General features: G+C 38.5%; 1 long non-coding RNA gene across 1 annotated transcript; it reads right to left on the reverse strand.

Moving 5' to 3' along the window:
• Positions 1-416: 416 nt before the first annotated feature.
• Positions 417-19866, reverse strand: LOC125487007. The gene is made up of 3 exons (XR_007265560.1): positions 19743-19866; positions 2932-2996; positions 417-1582 (listed from the first exon to the last, which is right to left on the reverse strand). It is a non-coding gene; the product is annotated as an uncharacterized LOC125487007 (long non-coding RNA).
• Positions 19867-20785: the final 919 nt, after the last annotated feature.

The following is a 20785-nucleotide window of genomic DNA, read 5'->3' on the forward strand; positions in this document are numbered from 1 at the left end:
CCATGATGAAACAAATGATTATCAGACTTTCAGTGTACAACAACTCACCAATTCCATGTGCAGGAGCAATGGTACTGGAAAACAAGTACAATCAGTTTGCTTGGACATCACAGAAGTTCTCTATCATAAGAGGCTGGTGAACTAACAATTACATATACGCTAGCAAGCCACAACCTCACACTAGATCCAATCCATGGAATCAGGTATCAGAGAACCAACAGAAACTGCAGCAATTTATTCAAGAAATAATATTGGTGTTGAATAAAACAAAGTACCTCACTTTCTTCTAAATTAGCAAAGCTAAAATTTCAGCTCTCTGCTGTGTAGAAAAAAATAATATTTAAGTGGATATGGCTGAACAATTAACTTAAGATCATTTGAAACCTGAGAATATCATTTTGGAGATGATGAAGTCTTTAAAAGATGCTTCCACGCAGCTCATAAAGATGAATGAGCAGTTGAAGAAGCGACAAAAGGAGACAATATGAACTATAAGCTCTGTATTAATATCACATGATTCCCACTTTATGGCAAGATTTGGGGCAACTCACATATAAAATGGATCTGCATCAATACTTTGAGGTATGGCCATTGCTGCTCCTGGCGTGCGTTCCTGTATTCTTCATTGTTGGCCCTATTTTTAGTGAAAGCTTGCATTTATATTGTGTCTTTAACTTAGTAAAGTGCCCCAAGTTGCTTCATGGGAGCATTACAAAACAAAATTTAATACTGAGTCAAGTTAGAGGATATTAGGACATATGACCAAAGCTTTGTCAAGATGTGTTAAAAAAAAGATTCAAAAGGAAAGAGAGGTACGGGAGGTGGAGAAGTAAAGGAAGGGAATTCCAAGTCTTCTTAGGTGTAAAAGTCTTAGTAGCCTCTATCAGTTCAGCACCAAAATTGCTAATGCATTCTTCCTTTTGCAATCCAATTCTTGTGTTTCCTACATTTGTAAGAAACCATTTTAAAAATAAGTTAAATGTCAAAAGAAATTTCTACAGGATAGTTTCAAATGGATCAGCGCTGGCCTATAACAGAAATATTTACATTCAATACCACATATTATTTGGCATGCCATATTTCCTCCCTCTCTTGGCCTTTGTTTACGTAGAAAAACATTCCATGATCTTCAAAATATGACATTTTTAACCAAGCTGCTTTTTGCCCTCCATCGTTGCATCTTACCTACTCCAAATAGCAGTGTGAGACTCCAACTACTAAGTAAACTGTCTGAGCTCAAATCTATTTTACATTTTATATAGTTATTTCCAACCGTAACCTGGAATGATACAGTTTTGAAAAGGCTATTAGTGCTCAACCAGTAGCTGCACCAGTTTTTAAATCATCTTTAGGAAAAGGTTTAACAAACTGCAGCATATGTTGGCCTTGTAAACAACATTGGTCACACAATCAGCATTCCTGCAATGTTTATTGTAGCTGTGTTTCCTTCCTTGGGTAACTCTGCCTTCTGTCCATTCATTACTGCTAGATGTTGGTGAGCCAGAGATTTTCAAGGTCAGACTGAGCCCAAGCTGTGCCAAGGGCCTGGTCTATCTCCTAGATGGATCCTTTGAGCTAAATGCTTAAAAAAAAAAGGAAAAAAGTATATATTTTAGGGATACAGTAATGTCATACAAGCAGAGAGTTTCAAACATTGAAATTAACCACAACAAGTATTACTGAAGCAAAATATTTCCACTCTAAATTGTGCTTAAATATATTTTTCCAAACAGTTTTACTTCTTGTAACATAAAAAAACCTGTTTTGTGTAATACTTTCATCATTATCAATATTTCATGGACACATTCCATATTCAATGTTTTTTAAAAAAAAGCTTTCACATTTGAAGGTAATAATATTCAACTTACAAATGTATTGCAACAATGTGCCAAAATGTTACAATCATCTCAATATGGCATTTTCAAAACAAAATGACTGAACAGGTAAACAAAAACAGTAAATAGATTAGTACAGAAATAATTTTAATCACAAAGTTACCTGGCAGGCAAGAGAGTATACTTTGAGTGAGTTTTGGAGCCTTTTACAGGAACCAAGCCTGCCCCCTAAATTCTCCCAGTGAGACAACAATGTTCCTTGAACAAAGTGCAATGATGCAAATGATGGGATTGCAGTAAAGACTGTTAACTGCTTACTTAGCAGCCATTAAGTGCCCAATCTTATTACAGTTACAGTGCTTAGTGTATTTTGTGCTAAATGAGCATTATGCCAGAACCCATGAGACTTGGTCTGGCAACAAGATTTGTGGAGGTTTGGCACTCTCAGGGCCATTGCCAGGTGGATTGGCACTCCAAACCATTGCTGAAATGCTGGTCTTTATTTTCTGATGAACTCGAAATTAGCTAATCTGTAGCACGGTAACCACTTGTTACGTGGTAATGTGTTTTGTTTTCAATCAAAATAATTGCTTTCCTATTTTAAAACAAAAAATTGTACTAAAATTACAACCACAGAAATATATCATCACATGGATTGTCCTGCATTTATGGCTTGCACTGAAGCCAATTTCAATTTTGCAATACTTTTGAGAAAATAGCATTAAGAATAATAAAAAAGAAAACATCAGAAAAAAATATCAGCGCTTTCAGTTGTCAATATATCTGTTATGTTCTACAGCAAGAAGCATCATTATGAGTGTTTTAACAGATTTTACTTCTGATCTCAGATACAAAATTTTCAAGGCTGATCAAATATGCTTATTTCCTTTCTTGCATGCATTAACTATGATAGTATCTCTGTCAACAGGATATAATGCATACAATCTGTGGCTTTTCCTCTATAAAGCTACATTGGATGGATCCATTGGAGAGTGTGGGTAACTGGGGCAGGAAGGCTTCCTGATGAATATGTACCTGAAAAATGTTTATCAGTATTTTTCTGAACTCACTTAATCAAATTCAGACAGACACCTACTTCCAACTCAAATCTCAGGTTTCCAATGGATTTCTTTTTTCTCTCCTTCTGCCTATAGGGATGACCTGCAAGGTAAGATTTTAGAGTTACCATGCTAGACAGAAGCAGGCAAAATAACCATTAACATATCCATTGGAGATTATTTTGACATTTCAGCTTTTTACCTTGTCTCTAACCTTCCATTAATGACTTGACAGTGGGTTTGTGAAGACTGAGTAGCAATTTTTATACTGTGTATTTGGAGATCTTTTGAAAAACGTGAGGATTGATTTGAATGTTTAGTAATAGAGAAGTGAGTGTAAAGGCATTTTCTCCTGGAATAGCAGCCCACATCTGGATGCATCTGCAGGTTCTCCAAAGTACAGGGTACCCACTTCACTCTTGCTAATGTTGAAAAACTGAACAACAAATTTGTTTGCAACCTCATTATCATATTTAAAGTACTAACCTTCCTTCTTGGAATGGATTGGCTCTCAGATCCTTTCAGACATCAGTTAAAGTTGGAAATGTGTGGATTACAGGCAGATGTGTGTCTGATTTCTAACTCTTAATACTTTAAACCTCCATCTGACCCAAATCGTCCTGTTAGAGTAGATTAAACTACCCCCATTAACATTCATAATTTTGTTGTAAGTAGTTTCACTGAAACTTTCTGACCTGACCACATATTATTGTGGCTCCTATAGCTATCATATGATGCAGCAATCTCTTTGCAGCTCTACATCTTCACCAGCTGTACTTGAAAATGATCTAAATTTGAAATTGCTGCAAGATTAGTTAAGAGGTTCGATGTTTGCTGGAACTTATCTGCAGCTACTTCAGGGCATTGGGCGATGTTGACTTTCAGTTGGGATGAGAGGTTTTGTAGTGATTGTAATGAGGTCAGCCAGAGGGACCTCATAAAATATGCATTCCCTGATTGAGACTGTTAATCTGGTCAAGGGATATCGGTCTCTGTGGAGTTATTTCAGTGGTGAGGAGAGAAAAACATACTCCCGAAGAAATTTATTTGCAACTGTTGCCTTTGAGTTAGGGTGAGCATTTCTGGCATCATGCTGTTATTTGGAAAGCTTGACTGATTTCATCCTGCCGTTGAAGACTGGACCCAGTATGTGGAAAGAATGTGTTGTTTTTTTCTGGGGCAGATGAAAAGTAATGAACAATTCTTCAGACTGCTTGTGGACCCACAGCTTTTTCATTTATTCGGAGCCTAGCTTTCCCTGAGGCACCAGGTACTAAAACCTTTCAAGAGTTGATGGATTCAGGTAAAGAATATTACAACGCCAAGCCTCCTCTAATTCTGAGATGCTATTGATTTTTCTCGGCAATTTGAGAACCGGGCAATCTGTATAGGATTTTGACTAGGTTCAGAAGACTGGCAGAGGCATGTGGCTTTGTTTAACTGTTAATGAGATGCTGAGAGACCATTTGGTTTGTTGGATTAATGATGTAACAATGTAAAAGTGCCTATTAACTTAAGCCTAACTGGACTTCAAACAGGTACTACAACTAGGTGGCATGGTGCTCCGTGGTTAGTACTGCTGCATCACAGTGCCAGGGCCCTGGGTTTGATTCCACCCTTGGGTGCCTGTCTGTGTGGAATTTTCACATTGTCTCCCTGTATCCTTCACATGCTCTGGTTTCCTCCTACAGTCCAAAGATGTGCAAGTTAAGTGAATTGGCCATGCTAAATTGCCCATAGTGTCTAAGGATGACTAGGATAGGTGGATTAGCCATGGAAATGTAGGGTTACGGGGATAGGTTAGGACGGTGGGTCCAGGTGGGATGCTCTTTAGAGGGTCAATGTGGACTCAATGGACCAAAGAACCTGCATCCACACTGTAAGGTTTCAATGAACTGGCTTTATCATTGGAAACTGTGGCAAGTGGAGAATTTGAGTTGCAGGGTATTCCTATGGAAATGAATACCCTTGCCAAGCTGACTGAATTTGGGGAACACCACTGGAGCGAAATCAATTGCATAGCCTCATTCAGACATATCCTGAACAGATGGACGCTAGGTCAGACCACAGCAAGACCCCAAAACAAAGCCAAACCTCAACCAAATGGTTAAAGTTTTCTTCAGGATCTGCTCCGGCAAGCAGTTGCAGTTGTTGCGGATTCAAGAAACTTATAAGCTGGTATCCAGGACAGTGTACACCATGGAAAGTCCACCTACATCTGGTTTGGAACAGATAAATTGCTTAGCAACTTTCAAATCAGAACCAATCAAAATAAATGCCTGGTTAAATAATCAACTGGTTCTAATGGAGGTCAATACTGGCACAGCCGTTTCAGTGATAGCAGAACCGGTCTTTAAGAAAATTCGCTCTGGACACCAACTCTGAAGTTTGTGCAAGACCTCAGCCAGTGTGAAAACCTACACCAGGGAACCTTTACAGATTAAGGATACAACTTCGGTTCTGGTCCCTTGTAAGAAACAGCTGGTTCATTTATCACTGATTGAAGTAAAAGGCTTGGGCCCAAGATTGATGGGTCAAAATTGATTGTGAAAGATCCACATAGATTGACTCAACATTTTTCAATGAGAAAACAGCTGCCTGAGTGAAGTCCAGTGAAATATCCAGAAGTTTTCAGGATGGTCCACAGATTACCGAAGGAGCCAAGGCCACCTTGCATATTGACCAGGAAGCAATTCCACAATTTTTCAAGGCCTGCCCAGCGCCATTTGCCTTACGGGCAAAAGTAGAGGCAGAAATTAGGAAGCTGGAAAGTGAAGGAATCATAAAACCAGTCCAGTTTGTGGAATGGGCAGCAATGGTTGCACCGATAATGAAGCCTGATGGGTCAGTTCGCCTTTGATGGGATTTTAAACAAACAGTAAACTGCTTTTCACAGCGGGATAAATACCCAACCCCTCGCATAGAGGATTCATATGCAAAGCTGGCAGGGGGTGCTATCAATCACAAAGCTGGATATGAGCCATGCATACTTGCAATTATGGTTAGATTAGGATTCCCAGAAATATGCTACAGTTAATACCCATAAGGGTTTGCACCAATATATGAGACTGCCATTTGGGGCACTGTCAGCCTGTGCAATTTTTCAGTGGACGATGGAGAACATTTTACAAGGTCTACGCCAGGTCACCATTTGTCTAGATGATGTGCTAATAACAGGGAAGACCAATAATTGCAATTAGAAAACTTGAACATAGTACTTAAACATTTCTCCTTGGTGGGTGTAAGTCTTAGAAGGGAAAAATGAGTGTGCCATGGCACTCCAAGTGACCGACTTGGGCTACAGAGTCGACAAAACTGGATTACACCCGTTGGAAGATAATTTGGTCAAAGGTGCTCCCATGTCAGTACTGGAGTTTAGGTCTTTCATTGGGCTGGTGAACTATTACAAAAAGTTCATACATAACCCGGCCTCCATCCTGGCACATTTGGATCATCCCTTAAAAAGGGGGTCAGTCTTGGAAACGGTTGCATAGCCAAGTCATAGTTTTCAGGGAAGTGAAGAAACAGTTATCAACCTTTAAGTTGTTGGTACACTATGATCCCAAGTGAGATCTGGTATTGAAATGTCATGCCTCCCCGGATGGCATTGCAGTAGTATTAGGTCATAGCTGGCCTAATGGCGAAGAACTCCTAATAGCGTATGCATCCAGGACTTTGGCTAACGGAGAGCGTAAATATGCCCAGATAGAGAAGGAAGTCTTGGCGGTCATGTTTGGAATCCGTAAGTTCCACCAATAGCTTTACGGACATAGATTTGTCATAATAACGGACCATAAAGCCCTGCTATGTCTACTGAAAGAGGACAAGGCTGTGCTGCTCATAGCTTCAGCAGTGCTAATTCAGGGGTGCACTCTAGTACAGTGTGTGTATATTTACAAGTTGGAACACTGTCCAGGAGATCAAGCAGCAAATGTGGATGCCAGTGGGAGGCAGCTCAATGCAAACACACTCCTGGTGGTACTGCCAATGGAAGAGTCCACGACTAGTGTGTGAGGAGACACAGGTCTCATTGCATATTCCCTGCTCCCATTTTGTAGCCATTCAAATAATAATCTCCCATTCTGTTTTGCTACTAAAGTGGATAACATTATGTTTACTAATGTTATTCTTCACTTGCATTTGCCCACTCACTCAGCTTTTCCAAATCACCCAGAAGCATCTCTACATCCTTCCTTCAGCTCACCCGACTGTGCACGCCCATCCCACCCAGCTTTGTGCTATCTACAAATTTGACAATATCACATTTAATTCCCTCATTGAAATCATTAATATCATGAATAGTTGTTATCCTAGCAGTAATCCCTGTGGTACCTAATAGTCATTGCCTGACATTCAGAAAAAGACCCAACTTATTCCTACTCTTTGTTTCCTATCTGCCAACTAGTTTTCTATCCATTTCAATACAGTACCCCCAAACCATTCACTTTAATTTGTCTGGGACGTAATAAACTATATCCACTGGCTCCCCTCATAAACTCTATTAATTACATCCTTAAAGAATTCCAGTGGATTTGTCAAGCATGATTGCCCTTTTGTAAATTCATGTTGACTCTGTCTTATCCAGCCACTGTTTTCCAAGTGCTCTGCTATGCAATCGTTTATAATGGACTCTAGCATTTCCTCACGACCAGCATCAGGCTGACCAGTATGATATTTGTGGTCTTTGTGAACACAGAAACAAAATAGGCATTTAGTTGGTCAGCCATTTCTTTGTTCCCCATTGTAACTTCTCCTGTTTCTGACTCTAAGTGACCTACATTTGTCTTCATCGTTCATTTTCTCTTCACATACCTATAGAACAGTCAGCTTTTATATTCCCTGCAAGCTTACTCTTGTACTCTATTTTTACTTTCTTTATCAATTCCTTTGCTGAATTCTAAACTGCTCTCATTCCTCAGGTTTGTTTTTTTTTTGCCAATTTATATGCCTCTTCCTTGGATCGAATAGTCTCTGTAATCTCCTTTGTAAGCGGTAGTTTGGCCACCCTTCTCATTTTACTTTTGTGCCAGACAGGAATAAAGAATTGTTGCAGTTCATCCATACACTCTTTGAATATTTGCCATTGCCTTTCCACTATCATCCGTTTAAGTAGCATTCCCTGGTCTATCATTGACTATTATAAACATTACCATCAGATCATTTAATTTGAAAATTGTTCCTCTCCCACATGACTGGAGGCACTTTCGTAACAGAATACAAAGCTGATATTGAGTGAGTTTGAACTTCAATAAGTAGTTTCAGTTTCTTTTCCCTCATGTCTGGGGTGTGATTTATCTGAGTCAAAAGTCAGTCTTTTTGTCATGAACATTGTTTTTTGGTGAGTTAATAATGGGACAAAAAATGTGACAGCAGATTAAGTCCATACTGAAAACAATGTACAAGCAGATGTTATTAATATTACTTACTGGAAGTAATATCCTGTAATGCAACACAAAAGTCAACAGAATTTATTGTAGTTGGTTGGCTCGCCGAGCTCGTTCGTTGTTTTGCAGATGTATCGTTACCATGCTGGATAACATCATCAGTGCAGCCTCCGATGAAGCACCGTTGTGTTTTCCTGCCTGTTATTTAAACTCTGGAGGCAGTGAGCTGGGTTACCTCACTTCTGGTTTTCCTTCGCAGTGGAGTGTATATGGGGTCGAGCTCTATGCGTTTGTTGATGGCTTCCTTCGTGGAGAACCAGGCTTCTAGGAATTCCCATGCTTGTCTCTGCTTAGCTTGTCCCAGGATCTTGGTGTTGTCCCAATCGAATTGGTGGAGAATTGTGGAGAACAAGCAAAGCAGAGACAGGCACGAGAATTCCTCGAAACCTGGTACTCCACAAAGGTAGCCATCAACAAACGCGTAGAGCTCGACCCCATATACACTCCACTGTGAAGGAAGACCGGAAGTGAGGTAATCCAGCTCAACGGACTCCAGAGTTTAAATAACAGGTGGGAAAACACAACGGCGCTTCATCAGAGGCTGCACTGATGATGTTATCCAGCATGGTAATGAAACGTAAGCGAAACAACGAACCAGCCTGGCGAACTACAACATCGACAAATCTACTCAACAGAATTTAATTTGAGTTTTTCACTGACCAAAATATTCATGACCATCAACCATACTAATGTTGACTTCAAAGCAGTTCCATGTTATTTAGCTGTAAATATTTAATCCATGCCCAAATAACAGGATGAAATGTGTTTAATCATAGTCAGTTCAGTTCCAAGGTAGCACAGAACAAAGTATCCCTTGCCAGCATTGTGTGGCGCAAAGTGTGTGAGTTATATGTACATTAGCATTTTAGAGTTAGAACAGGTCAGAGAGCAGCTGATTATAAACCTACTGGTGTGATAATGGAAGATTGACAGTAAGTGTAAACATTGAAAGGCATTAACTTGCTTTGGTTTAGAATAAAGCTTAGTTTTAGTTTAACAAAACTAAGAGATTAAAATCTTTTAGGACAGATTTGAAGGACACCTGACTAGTTTCTTCTCCATGAAGGAATATATAGGAAAGTTCAGAAAGAAAACAATTACCTTGTGTTAAGTGCTTAGTCTGAAGATTCTGCATGGTAGGCTAATTAGTAAAAGTTAGGTCACATGGGATTCAGGGGGGCTTGCCATTTGGATACATAATAACAGGAGACAGAGGGTGGTGGTGGAGGATTGTTTTTCGGACTGGAAGCCTGTCAACAGCAGCGGTCCACAGGGATCAGTTCTGGGTCCTTTTTGTCATTTATTTAAATGATTTGGATGAGAATATAGAAAGCATGGTTAGTATGTTTGCAGATGACGCTAAAATTGGCAGCTAGTAGACAGTGAAGAAGTATTTCTAAGATTACAAAGGGATCTTGATCAAATGGGTCAATGGGCTGAAAAATGACAGGTGGATGTCAATCTGGATAAATGCGGGGTATTGCATTTTGGTACGACAAACAAGGATAGGGCTTAGACAATTAATGGTAGGGCCTTGGGTAGTGTTGTAGAACTGAAGGATCTAGGGGTGTGGTATATAATTCTTCAAAGTTTGTGTCACATATAGACATGGTGGTTAAAAAGGCATTTGGCACGCTTGCCTTCATTGCTCAGTCCTTTGAGTATAGGAGTTAGGATAGTACGTTGAGGTTGTACGGAACATTGGTGAGGCTATTTTGGAATATTGTGTCCAGTTCTGGTCACCCAGTTATGAAAAGGATATTATAAGGCTGGAGAGGATTCAGAAAAGATTTACCAGGATGTTGTCGGGGTTGGAAAGTTTGAGTTATAAAGGAAAGCTGGACAGGCTGGAACCTTTTTCCACTACAGCGTGGGAGGTTGAGAAGCGAATTTATGGAAGTTTCTAAAATATCGAGGAGTGTAGATAGAGGTAATGGTAGCTGTCTTTTTCCAGAATGAGGGATTTCAAGAGTAGGGAGGCACATATTTAAGGTGAGAAGAGAGAGATTTACAAAAGACATGAGGGGCAAATGTTTTACACAGAGAGTAGTTTGCATGTGGAATGAACTTCCTGAGCAAGTGGTGGATGCGGATACAATTACAACATTTAAAAATAATTAGACAAGTTTATGAATAGGCAAGGTTTGGAGGGATATGGGCCAGGAGCAGGCAGATGGGACTAGTTTAGTTGGGGATTATTTTTGGTGTGGACTGGTCAGACCGAAGGGCCTGTTTCTATGCTGTATGACTCTATGACTCTATCAGGTGTGTTTGGTCAGAAATATGTTGGTTATTAACAGACTGAGAAAGTATAAGCTTTCAGTTCTATGAGTATTCATGTAAAAATACTTCAGCATTCACAGAACCGTGGGGAGAAGCAGTTAAGTCAAACCTAAAGATTTGACATAGAAAGTGAATTTCTCTGGATTTGAATACTGTAAAATGATGCCTTTGGAGAATAGAAGTGATTGTGTTTTCCTATGTGTTTTAAGATCTTTCAAAATATAGTACATCTTAACAGAAACATAGAACTGTAAAAATTAAGAGCAGCAACAAGCTATTCAGTCCTACAAGCCTGCTCTGCCATTTAATATGATCATGGATGATTGTCCAATTCCGTACTGTTACCATTTTCTTTCCACACCCTTTGATCACTTTAGCCCGAAGAATTATATTCAACTCCTTCTTAAAAACGTTCAAAGTTTTGGCCTCAACTACTTTGTCTAGCCGAGAATTCCACACACTCTCTACTCTCTGGGTGAAGAAATTTCTCCTCACCTCAAACCTAAAAGGCCTACCCTGTATCTTTAGACTGTGAGGTCTGGTTCTTGATTCCTGGTCATCGGGAACACCTTTCCTCCATCTACCCTGTCCATACCCTGTCTAGCCCTGTTAGAATTTTATCAGTTCCTTTGAGATCACGTCTCATTTTTCTGAGGTCCGGTGAATATAATCCAAATCAATCCAATTTCTCTTCATACATCAGTCCTGCCATCCCAGGATTTAGTCTAGTAAATCTTCACCATACTCCCTGTATAACCAGAACATCCTTCCTCAGATTAGGAGACCAAAACTGCATGCAATACTCCAAGTGTTGTCTCAGTAAGACTTTACGCAATTGCAGCAAGAGATCCCTATTCGTATACTTGAATCCTCTTGCAATGAAGACCAACATAAAATTTTCCTTCTTCACTGTCTGTTACATCTGCATGTTCACTTTCAGTGATTGGTATATACGGACACCCAGGTGTCACTGCATCTCTCCTTTCCAATTTATCACCATTTATTTAATAACCTGTCTCCCACTGTTTGCTACCAATGTGAATAACTTCACATTTATCCACATTAAACTTGCATGTGTTTGCTCACTCACTCAACTTGTCCAAATCTCACTGAAGCATTCCTGCATCTTAATCAAAGATCACCCATTCACTCAGCTTTGTGGTATCTGCAAACTTGGTGATATTACATTTAGTTCTCTATTAAATCATTTATATATATTGTGAATAGCTGTGTTACCCACTAGTCACTGCCTTTCACTTGGAAACAATCTCATTTATTTCTAGTCTAAGTTTCCTGTTTGTCAGTTATCTATGCATGTCAGTACACTACTACTAAAACCATGCACTTTAATTTTATATGCATTTCTCATACTTGGGACCTTATCGAAAGCCTTCTGAAAGTTCATGTAAACCATATGCACTAGCTCTCCTTATCATGACTAGTTATATTCCCAGAAAATTCAAGTCGATTTGTCAAGCGTGATTTGGCTTTCATAAATCCACGCTGTCTCTGTCCAATTCTGTCACTGTGTTCCAAGCAATCTGCAATTATTTTTTTTAATAATGGCCTCTAGCATTTTTCCATTGCTAATGTCGGGTAACTGGTTTATAATTCCCTTTTTTGTCACTACCTCTTTTTTTTTAAAAAAGGTGATGTTACATTAGCTACCCTCCAATCCATAGGAACTGTACCAGAGTCTATGGAGTCTTGAATGGTGAGCACCAATACATCTGTTATTTTTAGAGTCACTTCCTTAAATGCTCTGTTAAGTAGTTCAAAATGTTTTTACCAGAAACAGTGTGTTAGAATTGTTACCTGTTTCTGGGGAGCCACAAAAAACAAATTTATCCTATCAAACCATTAAGGAACTCAATGATGTGAATTGTGTTATGCGTACTCCAGATAGGATGATAGAAAGTGTGTGTCATGTTAATGTATTTTTAAAAAATTATGACAGGAGAATAGTCAGGAGAAACAGTTTATCCACAGCAGTGAAAGAAAAAGGAAGTGAAATGAAAGTATCAGAACAATTGAAGAATGAAACAGAAATTGAAAATTCACAAGTTGATTCTTCATAAATCAGATTAGATATTAGAGAGGTGCTTAAAAGGTTAGATAGGATGATAATTAATCTTCCAAAAAACTATCAAAGTGCCTTACAAAGGCTACTAAGACATGAATTAATTTGTTTGAATACGCTTATGATGTTAATTCAAGAATTGTGTTAACTATAAAACAATGTTCTTATGGACTCAATCTAGGAAAAAAAATCAAAGTCTGGTAAGAGAAAGTATAAAGTTCATCTTGGGCAATTGCATTATTAAACTGAGGCACAGGAGCTGGAGCTCACTTCGTGCGATGATACCTAAACTGAATGTGTTGCATAGATTCTGTAATGATTATTGTAAAATTAACACAGTCACAAAAACAGACTGATATATTGTATTCAAAGACTGGAGGACTACATTGAAAAAAATTGACATACATGATTTGTCACCAAAATTGACTTGCTTAAAGGATATTGGCAAGTTCCATTGACTGATAAGGCCAGAGAAATGTTAACTTTTATTATATCGGATGGACTTTATCAATGCAAATTTATGCCATTTGAGATGAAAAATGCACCAGCAATGTTTCAGTGATTAATAAGTAAATTCAATGAGAGACTGCTAACTGCATGGTTAATGCTGACGACTTGGTGGAATTCAGCCAAACTTGGGAAGCACATTTACACCACTTGACAAAATTAGCAGATCAGTTGCAAAGATTTGGTTGTAAAATTGGTTGTAAACTAAAAGTGAATTTTACAAAGCAAAGATGCGATGCATTTGTTGCACTGTGGAACTTAAAAATAGAAATAGGGGCTGTTTTGGATTTCCCTCTGCCTAGAACAAATGCAAAAAATTTATGATATATTGGCACGAATGGATTTTATCGAAAGTTTGTTTTGAACTTCAGCACAGAAATGGCTACTTTGATTAATTTGTAAAGGAGAGGTAGATATCTGAATAGACAAAAGAATATTGGAGCTCTTCTGACAATTTGAAAACTGTGCTGATAGCCACATCAGTTTTAGCAGCATTGAGAAATCATTCAAGTTGCTGTTGATGTCATCGATATCAGTGTGGGTGACAAAATGGGAATAAAATAGCAAATTAATTATTTCCCAAGAGACTAAATATATGTCAACAAAAATATTCAATGTTAGTGAAAGAGACATTGAGTTTAGTGTTGGCTCTGCATCAGTTAAAATCTATTGCAATGTGGAAGAAACTGTCGCCTACATAGACCATGGTCCTTCTATTTTTCTGGAGAAATTTCTGGACAAGAAATTATTGTTGTTTTTGTGGAGTTTAATCCTCCATCTGTACAGTTAAAAGAACATTCAGGTTTCTGGAAAATGCAATTTTGTACCTTATGCTTTATCAAGAGCACATAATGATAAAACTGAGTGTTGTGATTCAAATGGATGTAGGTAAAATATAATTGTCATGACACTCATTGCATGTTTAATGACAATATATTTTACCTGTCACTGTAACACAGAAAAAAGAATTAAAACAATTTTTTGGTGGGTCATGAAAATAGGTTAAGGATACGTCTTTATTCTTCTTTGGGGTGGCAAGGTCAAAGATGTATGATTTACGTTTAGAGCTTTGAAGACATACTCATGGCATATGATGCTCAGTTACTTTTATTTTGGGTTTAAGGAAACAAGGTGAGAGAGCAGGTGACAGCAAACTGTTTAGACTATGAATGAAAGATTGTTCATCCTGTGGGGTTTTTTTGACACGGAGTGTACACATTGAAAGGCATTAGCTTGTTTTCAGTTTAGAAGAATCAAGGAATGAAAGCCAGAGATTGAAAGCTTTCAAGCAATTTTGGAGGAGCCCCGACTGTCATTTAGGTATTCATACAAGACTTCACACTTCACAGGGCAGAACTGAAGAAAAGTAATTAAGTCAAACCTAAAGATATGAGATAGAAGGATAATTTGTCTGAATTTGAATTACTGAAAAAAATGATAGTGTTGGGGACTCGATGAAACTTTGTCTTACTATGTGTTTTAAATTCCTTCAAATCATGTTCCATATCTCGATAATGTGCTTGTTTTACTTTGCTTTTTTTCCTTTTATGTAATTAACCTCTGTTTTATTGTTAAAGAAAATCAGCAGCCTTGTGAGCCTATGATGGATTCTAACATTTTAGTTGTGTGTTGCATTGTGGAGCTATGGTTAGTGATGCCAGAGGCTTCAACTTTATTTCCACTACCTGGCTGACCCTGAATCTCTCTCTCTCTTACACCTGTCATTGGTATTGTTAGATGGTCAACTCCTGAGATCATAATAAAATTACACCTTCCTTGGCTATCAATTCTGAGGTGGGACTTGAATATGGAGCTTCTGATTCCAGGGCAGGTACAATACCCATTGCGCTACCAGACCTCTAATTACACATCGACAGGATATCATTTAAACTTGACACATAATCCAGGTCTGCATGTTATTTAGTCGAGTTAGACTGAAAAATACAATAATGTGGAGGTATCAGTGTTGAACTGGGATGGATAAAATCAGAAGTCACACGACACCAGGTTATAGTCCATCAGGTTCATTTGAAATCACAAGCTTTTGGAGTGTAGCCCCTTCATCAGGTGAAGTGAGAGAGAAGCACAGAGATGCAGAATTTATGGGCAGAAGAATCAAAAGATCATACAAATGGTGTGAGTGGAGTGTCGAATGATAAGTCTCTGCAGATGATCAAAAGTGTCAGATGGTGTGAGTAAAGTGTCAATAGCTGAATAACAAGCAAAGGGATGACCTATAATCTGATTAAGTGAGGCAGAGAGATAATTACAAAAAATTAAAAATAGGGTGGTGCTGGAGATAAATTGGTATAACAGTCACATGCCGAGAGTCTAAGCGAAGTAATAAACAATCCAAAACTGTAAAAACTAATTAAAATAGAGAGATATAACAATTTATCCAGTGATGGTGTCAAAACAGGACAGTAAGGAAGATTTTACAGATACATAACAGTGTGGTGGGTTCACATGTAGCGTGACATGAACCCAAGATCACGACTGAGGCCGTCTTCATGGGTACAGAATTTGGCTATCAGTTTCTGCTAGGTGACTCTGTGTTGTTGTGTATCTCGAAGGCTGCCTTGGAGGACGCTTACCTGAAGATCGGGAGCTGAATGTCCTTGACCACTGAGGTGCTCCCCCACTGGGAGGGAACATTCCTGTCTGGTGATTGTTGCGGAGCGTCCATTCATCCTTTGTTGCAGTGTCTGCAAGATCTCATGAATATACCATGCCTAGGGGGCATTCTTGCCTGCAGCATATGAGATAAACAACACTGGCCAAGTCACATGAGTAATTGCCATGTACATGGTGACTGGTGTTCCTACATGTGATGGTAGTGTCCATGTCGATGATCTGACATGTCATGCAGAGATTACCATGGCAGGGTTGTGTGGTGTTGTTATCGATGTTGTCCTGAAGGCTGGGTAGTTTGCTGTGAACAATGGTCTGTTTAACGTTTGGCGGTTGTTTGAAGGCAAGAGGTGGAGGCATAGGGATGATCTTGGTGAGGTGCTCATCGTCATTCATGGTATGTTGGAGGCTGTGAAGAACATGGCATAGTCTCTCTGCTCTGGGCAAGTACTGGATGACAAAGGGTACCCTTTGGTCATATCCTGTGTCTTTGCAGTTTCTCGCTGTGGCACATCAGAACTGGCGATCGATGAGTTGAGCATCGTATCCTTTTCTTATGAGGGAGTCCTTCAAAATCTTTAGGTGTCTGTCGCGTTCGCATCCCCATCCACCACTTCATCTGAACGGATCCTGTGTTTGCACAGGGCGTGTCTGTAGGGAATGGCTTCTTTAACATGTTTAGGGTGGAAGCTAGAGAAGTACAGCAATGTGAGGTTATCTGTGGGCTTGTGGTAGAATGAGGTAATGAGGTGTCTATCCTTGATAGAGATGCATGTGTCCAAGAATGAGACTGATTCTGAAGAGTAGTCTGTGGTAAGTCTGATTGTATGATGGAGCTTGTTGATATCACTACATAGTCGTTTCAGTGATTCCTCGTCATGAATTCAAAGGAAGAAAATGTCATCGATGTATCTGGTGTATAGTGTTGGTTGGAGGTCCTGTGCAGTGAAGAAGTCTCACTTGAAATTGTGCATGAAAATGTTGACATATTGGGGTTCAAATTTGGTTCCATGGCTGTTCTGTATGTCTGGGTAAAGAAATGGCTGTCGAAGGTGAAGATGTTGTGGTTGAGGATGAAGTGGATGAGTTTTAGGATGGCATCTGGAAATTAGTTTGTCTCCAGCACCACGTTATATTTAATTTTTTGTAATTATCTCTATGCCTCATTTAATCAGATTATAGGTCATCCCTTCACTTGTTATTAAGCTGTTGACGCTTTACTCACACCAACCAACATCTTTGATCACCTGTAGAGACTTATTATTTGATATTCCATTCAAACCATTTGTATGATCTTTTGATCTCTCCGTCCATAAATTCTGTGTTCTATGTGCTTCTCTCTCACTTCACCTGACAAAGGGGCTACACTCCAAAAGCATGTGATTTCAAATAAACTTGTTGGACTATAACCTGGTGTTTTGTGACTTCTGACTTTGAAAAATACAATGAGCCATATATTTTGCTGGAGGGATGCTACTGAAATGTCTTTTTAAATTATCGGTAACAGCTCAGTTTGACATTTGGTGGAACTGAAAATATGTTTTTTTGGTTAGAATACAATGTGATAATGTCACTAGTCAGCAATCCTGAACCTAATGATCTGGGGACATGGTTTCAAATCCCACTATGGCTGGTAATGAAAATTTGTATTCAATAAAAATCAGAAAGTAAAAGAGTTGGTTGAATGAAGACCATGTAACCGTTGTTATAAAAGCCTACCTGTTGTTCACAAATGTCTTTCAAGGAAGGAGACCTGCTATCTTTACCTTGTTTGGTCTACATGTGACTGCAGTAATATGATTGATTCTTTAGCTGTCCTTTGCACAACTGGGTGATGGCTTGGCCAGTGACACCCATATCGTATGAATGAATAAGAAAAGTAGGAGAGCTTGGGATGATTAGGGTCCAAAAGCAAGATCAATGGATAGGCACATAGGGCATGGCACTTTCAGTACGATAGTGTTGAACTTCAAGAAAACACAGACAAGCAAATAAATTGTGCAAGAACACTGGTAGATGAAGTTCTGACACAGAGAAGTGTGAAATGACACATTTTAGGAGGAGATAAGTCAATATAAATAAAGGGCACAATTTGAAAGGGAACTGAGGGGCCTGAAGGCATATGACATAGGCTCAACCAGCTGAATAACCTCCTCCTGTGTGATAATTCACCTATGATTCCATGATTCTTTTCACTCGCCTATGTCTGTTCGACTTCCCTTTAAATTTGTCCATGCTCGTTGCTTTTATCATGAAGTTGTAGCATATAAATTATTCATAATTAAACCCATGAATTCATTTACTACCTGGAAACAATCTTAACTAAGCAGAACACTGTGCTTTAAAATGATTGCAGGGGTCAGCTAGCCTGCAAGGGAAACCAAGTTTCTAAAACCCCTTGATGTGAATTAACAATAGACTTGTCTAGGTAGTTCATCCACAGCGTGTCCCACTGGTCATTGTTTGAACTGTCTGGAAAAGCTTAAGTACAATGCACAACAGTTTTAAAAAAAAATGTTCTGAAGAAGGGTCACTGGAGCCAAAATGTTAACTCTTCTTTCTCTCCACAGAAGCTGTCAGACCTGCTGAATTTTTCCAGCAATTTTTTGTTTCTGAATACCAGTCACCTCATTTGTTGAAAATAATTAGAAACAAAGGAAACTCATTGGAGTCGAATAGGCAAAAAGTGTGCTGAAGACTGCCCTCCTGTGTTGAGGGCATCTTGATAACCTTGACAATAAGAGATCAAACGTCCCTCATTAATATGGATGATCTCAGTTTTTTTTGCCATTAGCCATCTGTCACATGATTGCAACATTGTTTGGGAAAATCTAATGTTATAAACCTGTTTATTTGTTATAGAAAGTCAATAACATCAAGAAGGTCTACAGAATGGACTAACAATATCTCTCTTTTTTAGGCTCAGATCAGATCTGTTACAATTTGGAATACATCACAAAGACAGTTTAAAAGTAAATGTCAAGTACCATAACTCCCACTCTGGGAAACTGATTGCAGTTTTAAAAGAGGCTGCCTTAAAAAGAACAGCCAAATTTAAAGCTGCAATGCCACTGGAAAAACCAAACAACTAAAGGAACACAGCAACATGAAATTATTTTTGTCTTACAAACTTTAACTTTAAATTCCATCTCACCATTTAACTTGTTTTGTTTACTTATATGCAGTATGAGAACATTTCATGGGATTTGCGACAATTTTACCTTTTCAAGTAGATATACTTTTAATTGTGTGAGTTTATTTCTTAAAAACAAAACGAACTCTTGCCAACTCAGAATACCTGGCTGGGTTGATTCTTCATTGCTTTATCAATGTTGAAGTATATGATGCATTGAAACAGCACATTTTTTGTAAAAAAAAAGACACTGTTAGACCAACCTTAGGAGTAAAAAGGAAGAAATTTATTCACCCCTCCAGACTTGGTCATTACATGTTGAACACAGCTTGAGGTATAAAGTTCCACATCTTGACCACTCTTAGGGTAAATAAATTTCCGCTGGACTTACCAGCAGCTATCTTTTATTAAATACCATCTGTTTTCTCTCCTTTTTCTATTTATAACTTGTTTCTCATTGGAGGAACAGAACACATTTGATATATCATTTTCCATGAACTCTAACTGGAAATTTTGACACAATACATTAGGCTTCATGAACTGTTGATTCATGAACCTGCCACGCATATTTATTACACCCGCTTTGGAAAAATGAATACGTTGATGCGGCCAAAATACATTTCATTGAAGGCGAAAGAATGCAATGCCACTTTAGTTCCAAATCTTCAAGACTGATGAAATTGTAAATTTAAAAGAATTTCCTGGTTTACGTACATTCTCATTTTTATTTCCACCTTAGTTTCTTGGAAGTGAAACAAATACTATACTCACCAAGGGAATAAAATGTCTACATTGGAAGAAGTAGTCAACAAACTGACATAATTCATCTCACAGCTATTTACATTTGTTCTGAAAGCCATAAATGCATTTTTAGTTGTCCTCTAAACCTCAGAGTTCAAGTAAACAGCAGCTGGTTGTACTTGAAATGAACCATGTCACATGATATTTGCGTAGTAGCAGCACTGAATAAGGATCCTTCAGTCTCACTACTTGCAACATTTTGTGCATATCACCAAGCTCACAGAAGAATGATCCCTTACTAGTTAAGTAAAATTTGATTAAAGTAATGCTATCAAAATGTCAAGAGAATATTAGTAACCCTGAAAATGTTGCAACATTTCTTGCTGTTGAATAAAAGTGGATGAAATAGTTCTGAAATATTTCTCAGTAGCAACGTTAAAATTACTGACTTAAAATTTTCCTCACTTCTTTCTGCAAAACTAAAAAAGGTTACGGAGAGGCGAAAAAAATTGCAACAGGAAAAATAGAAAGAGAAATGAAAAGGAAACAGCCACTGTAGAAAATCTCATCATGGAAGAAATTTTTTTGAAAGCTTTGGCTACATAGATTACACTTATCCTGAAAAATAGCCCTAAACAAGGACAGACTGCCTCTTTGCATTATCAACATTATAAACATACTGGACTAGAAACCTGATGAATCTGTTCCAGTTTTACACCTGGATAAAAATGTTACCAAAGCAAGCAATATGGTAAGAGATGGTGTTACATATTTTGAGGTGGAACTGCATTATCTGTCATATTGCTATAGATATCAAAAAAGATATACAGGACTGCAAAGCTGTATCAGGCTTTAGATTCTTTGTAAAAGCAAATAAGTGGCTTAAAACCCATTGATGTCTCATTTATTGGCTTAGAACATAGAACATAGAACATTACAGCGCAGTACAGGCCCTTCGGCCCTCGATGTTGCACCGACTTGTGAAACCAATCTGAAGCCCATCTAACCTACACTATTCCATTATCATCCATATGTTTATCCAATGACCATTTAAATGCCCTTAAAGTTGGCGA

Source organism: Rhincodon typus, chromosome 2, assembly GCF_021869965.1.
Source record: "Rhincodon typus isolate 14 chromosome 2, sRhiTyp1.1, whole genome shotgun sequence".
NCBI lineage: Eukaryota > Metazoa > Chordata > Chondrichthyes > Orectolobiformes > Rhincodontidae > Rhincodon > Rhincodon typus.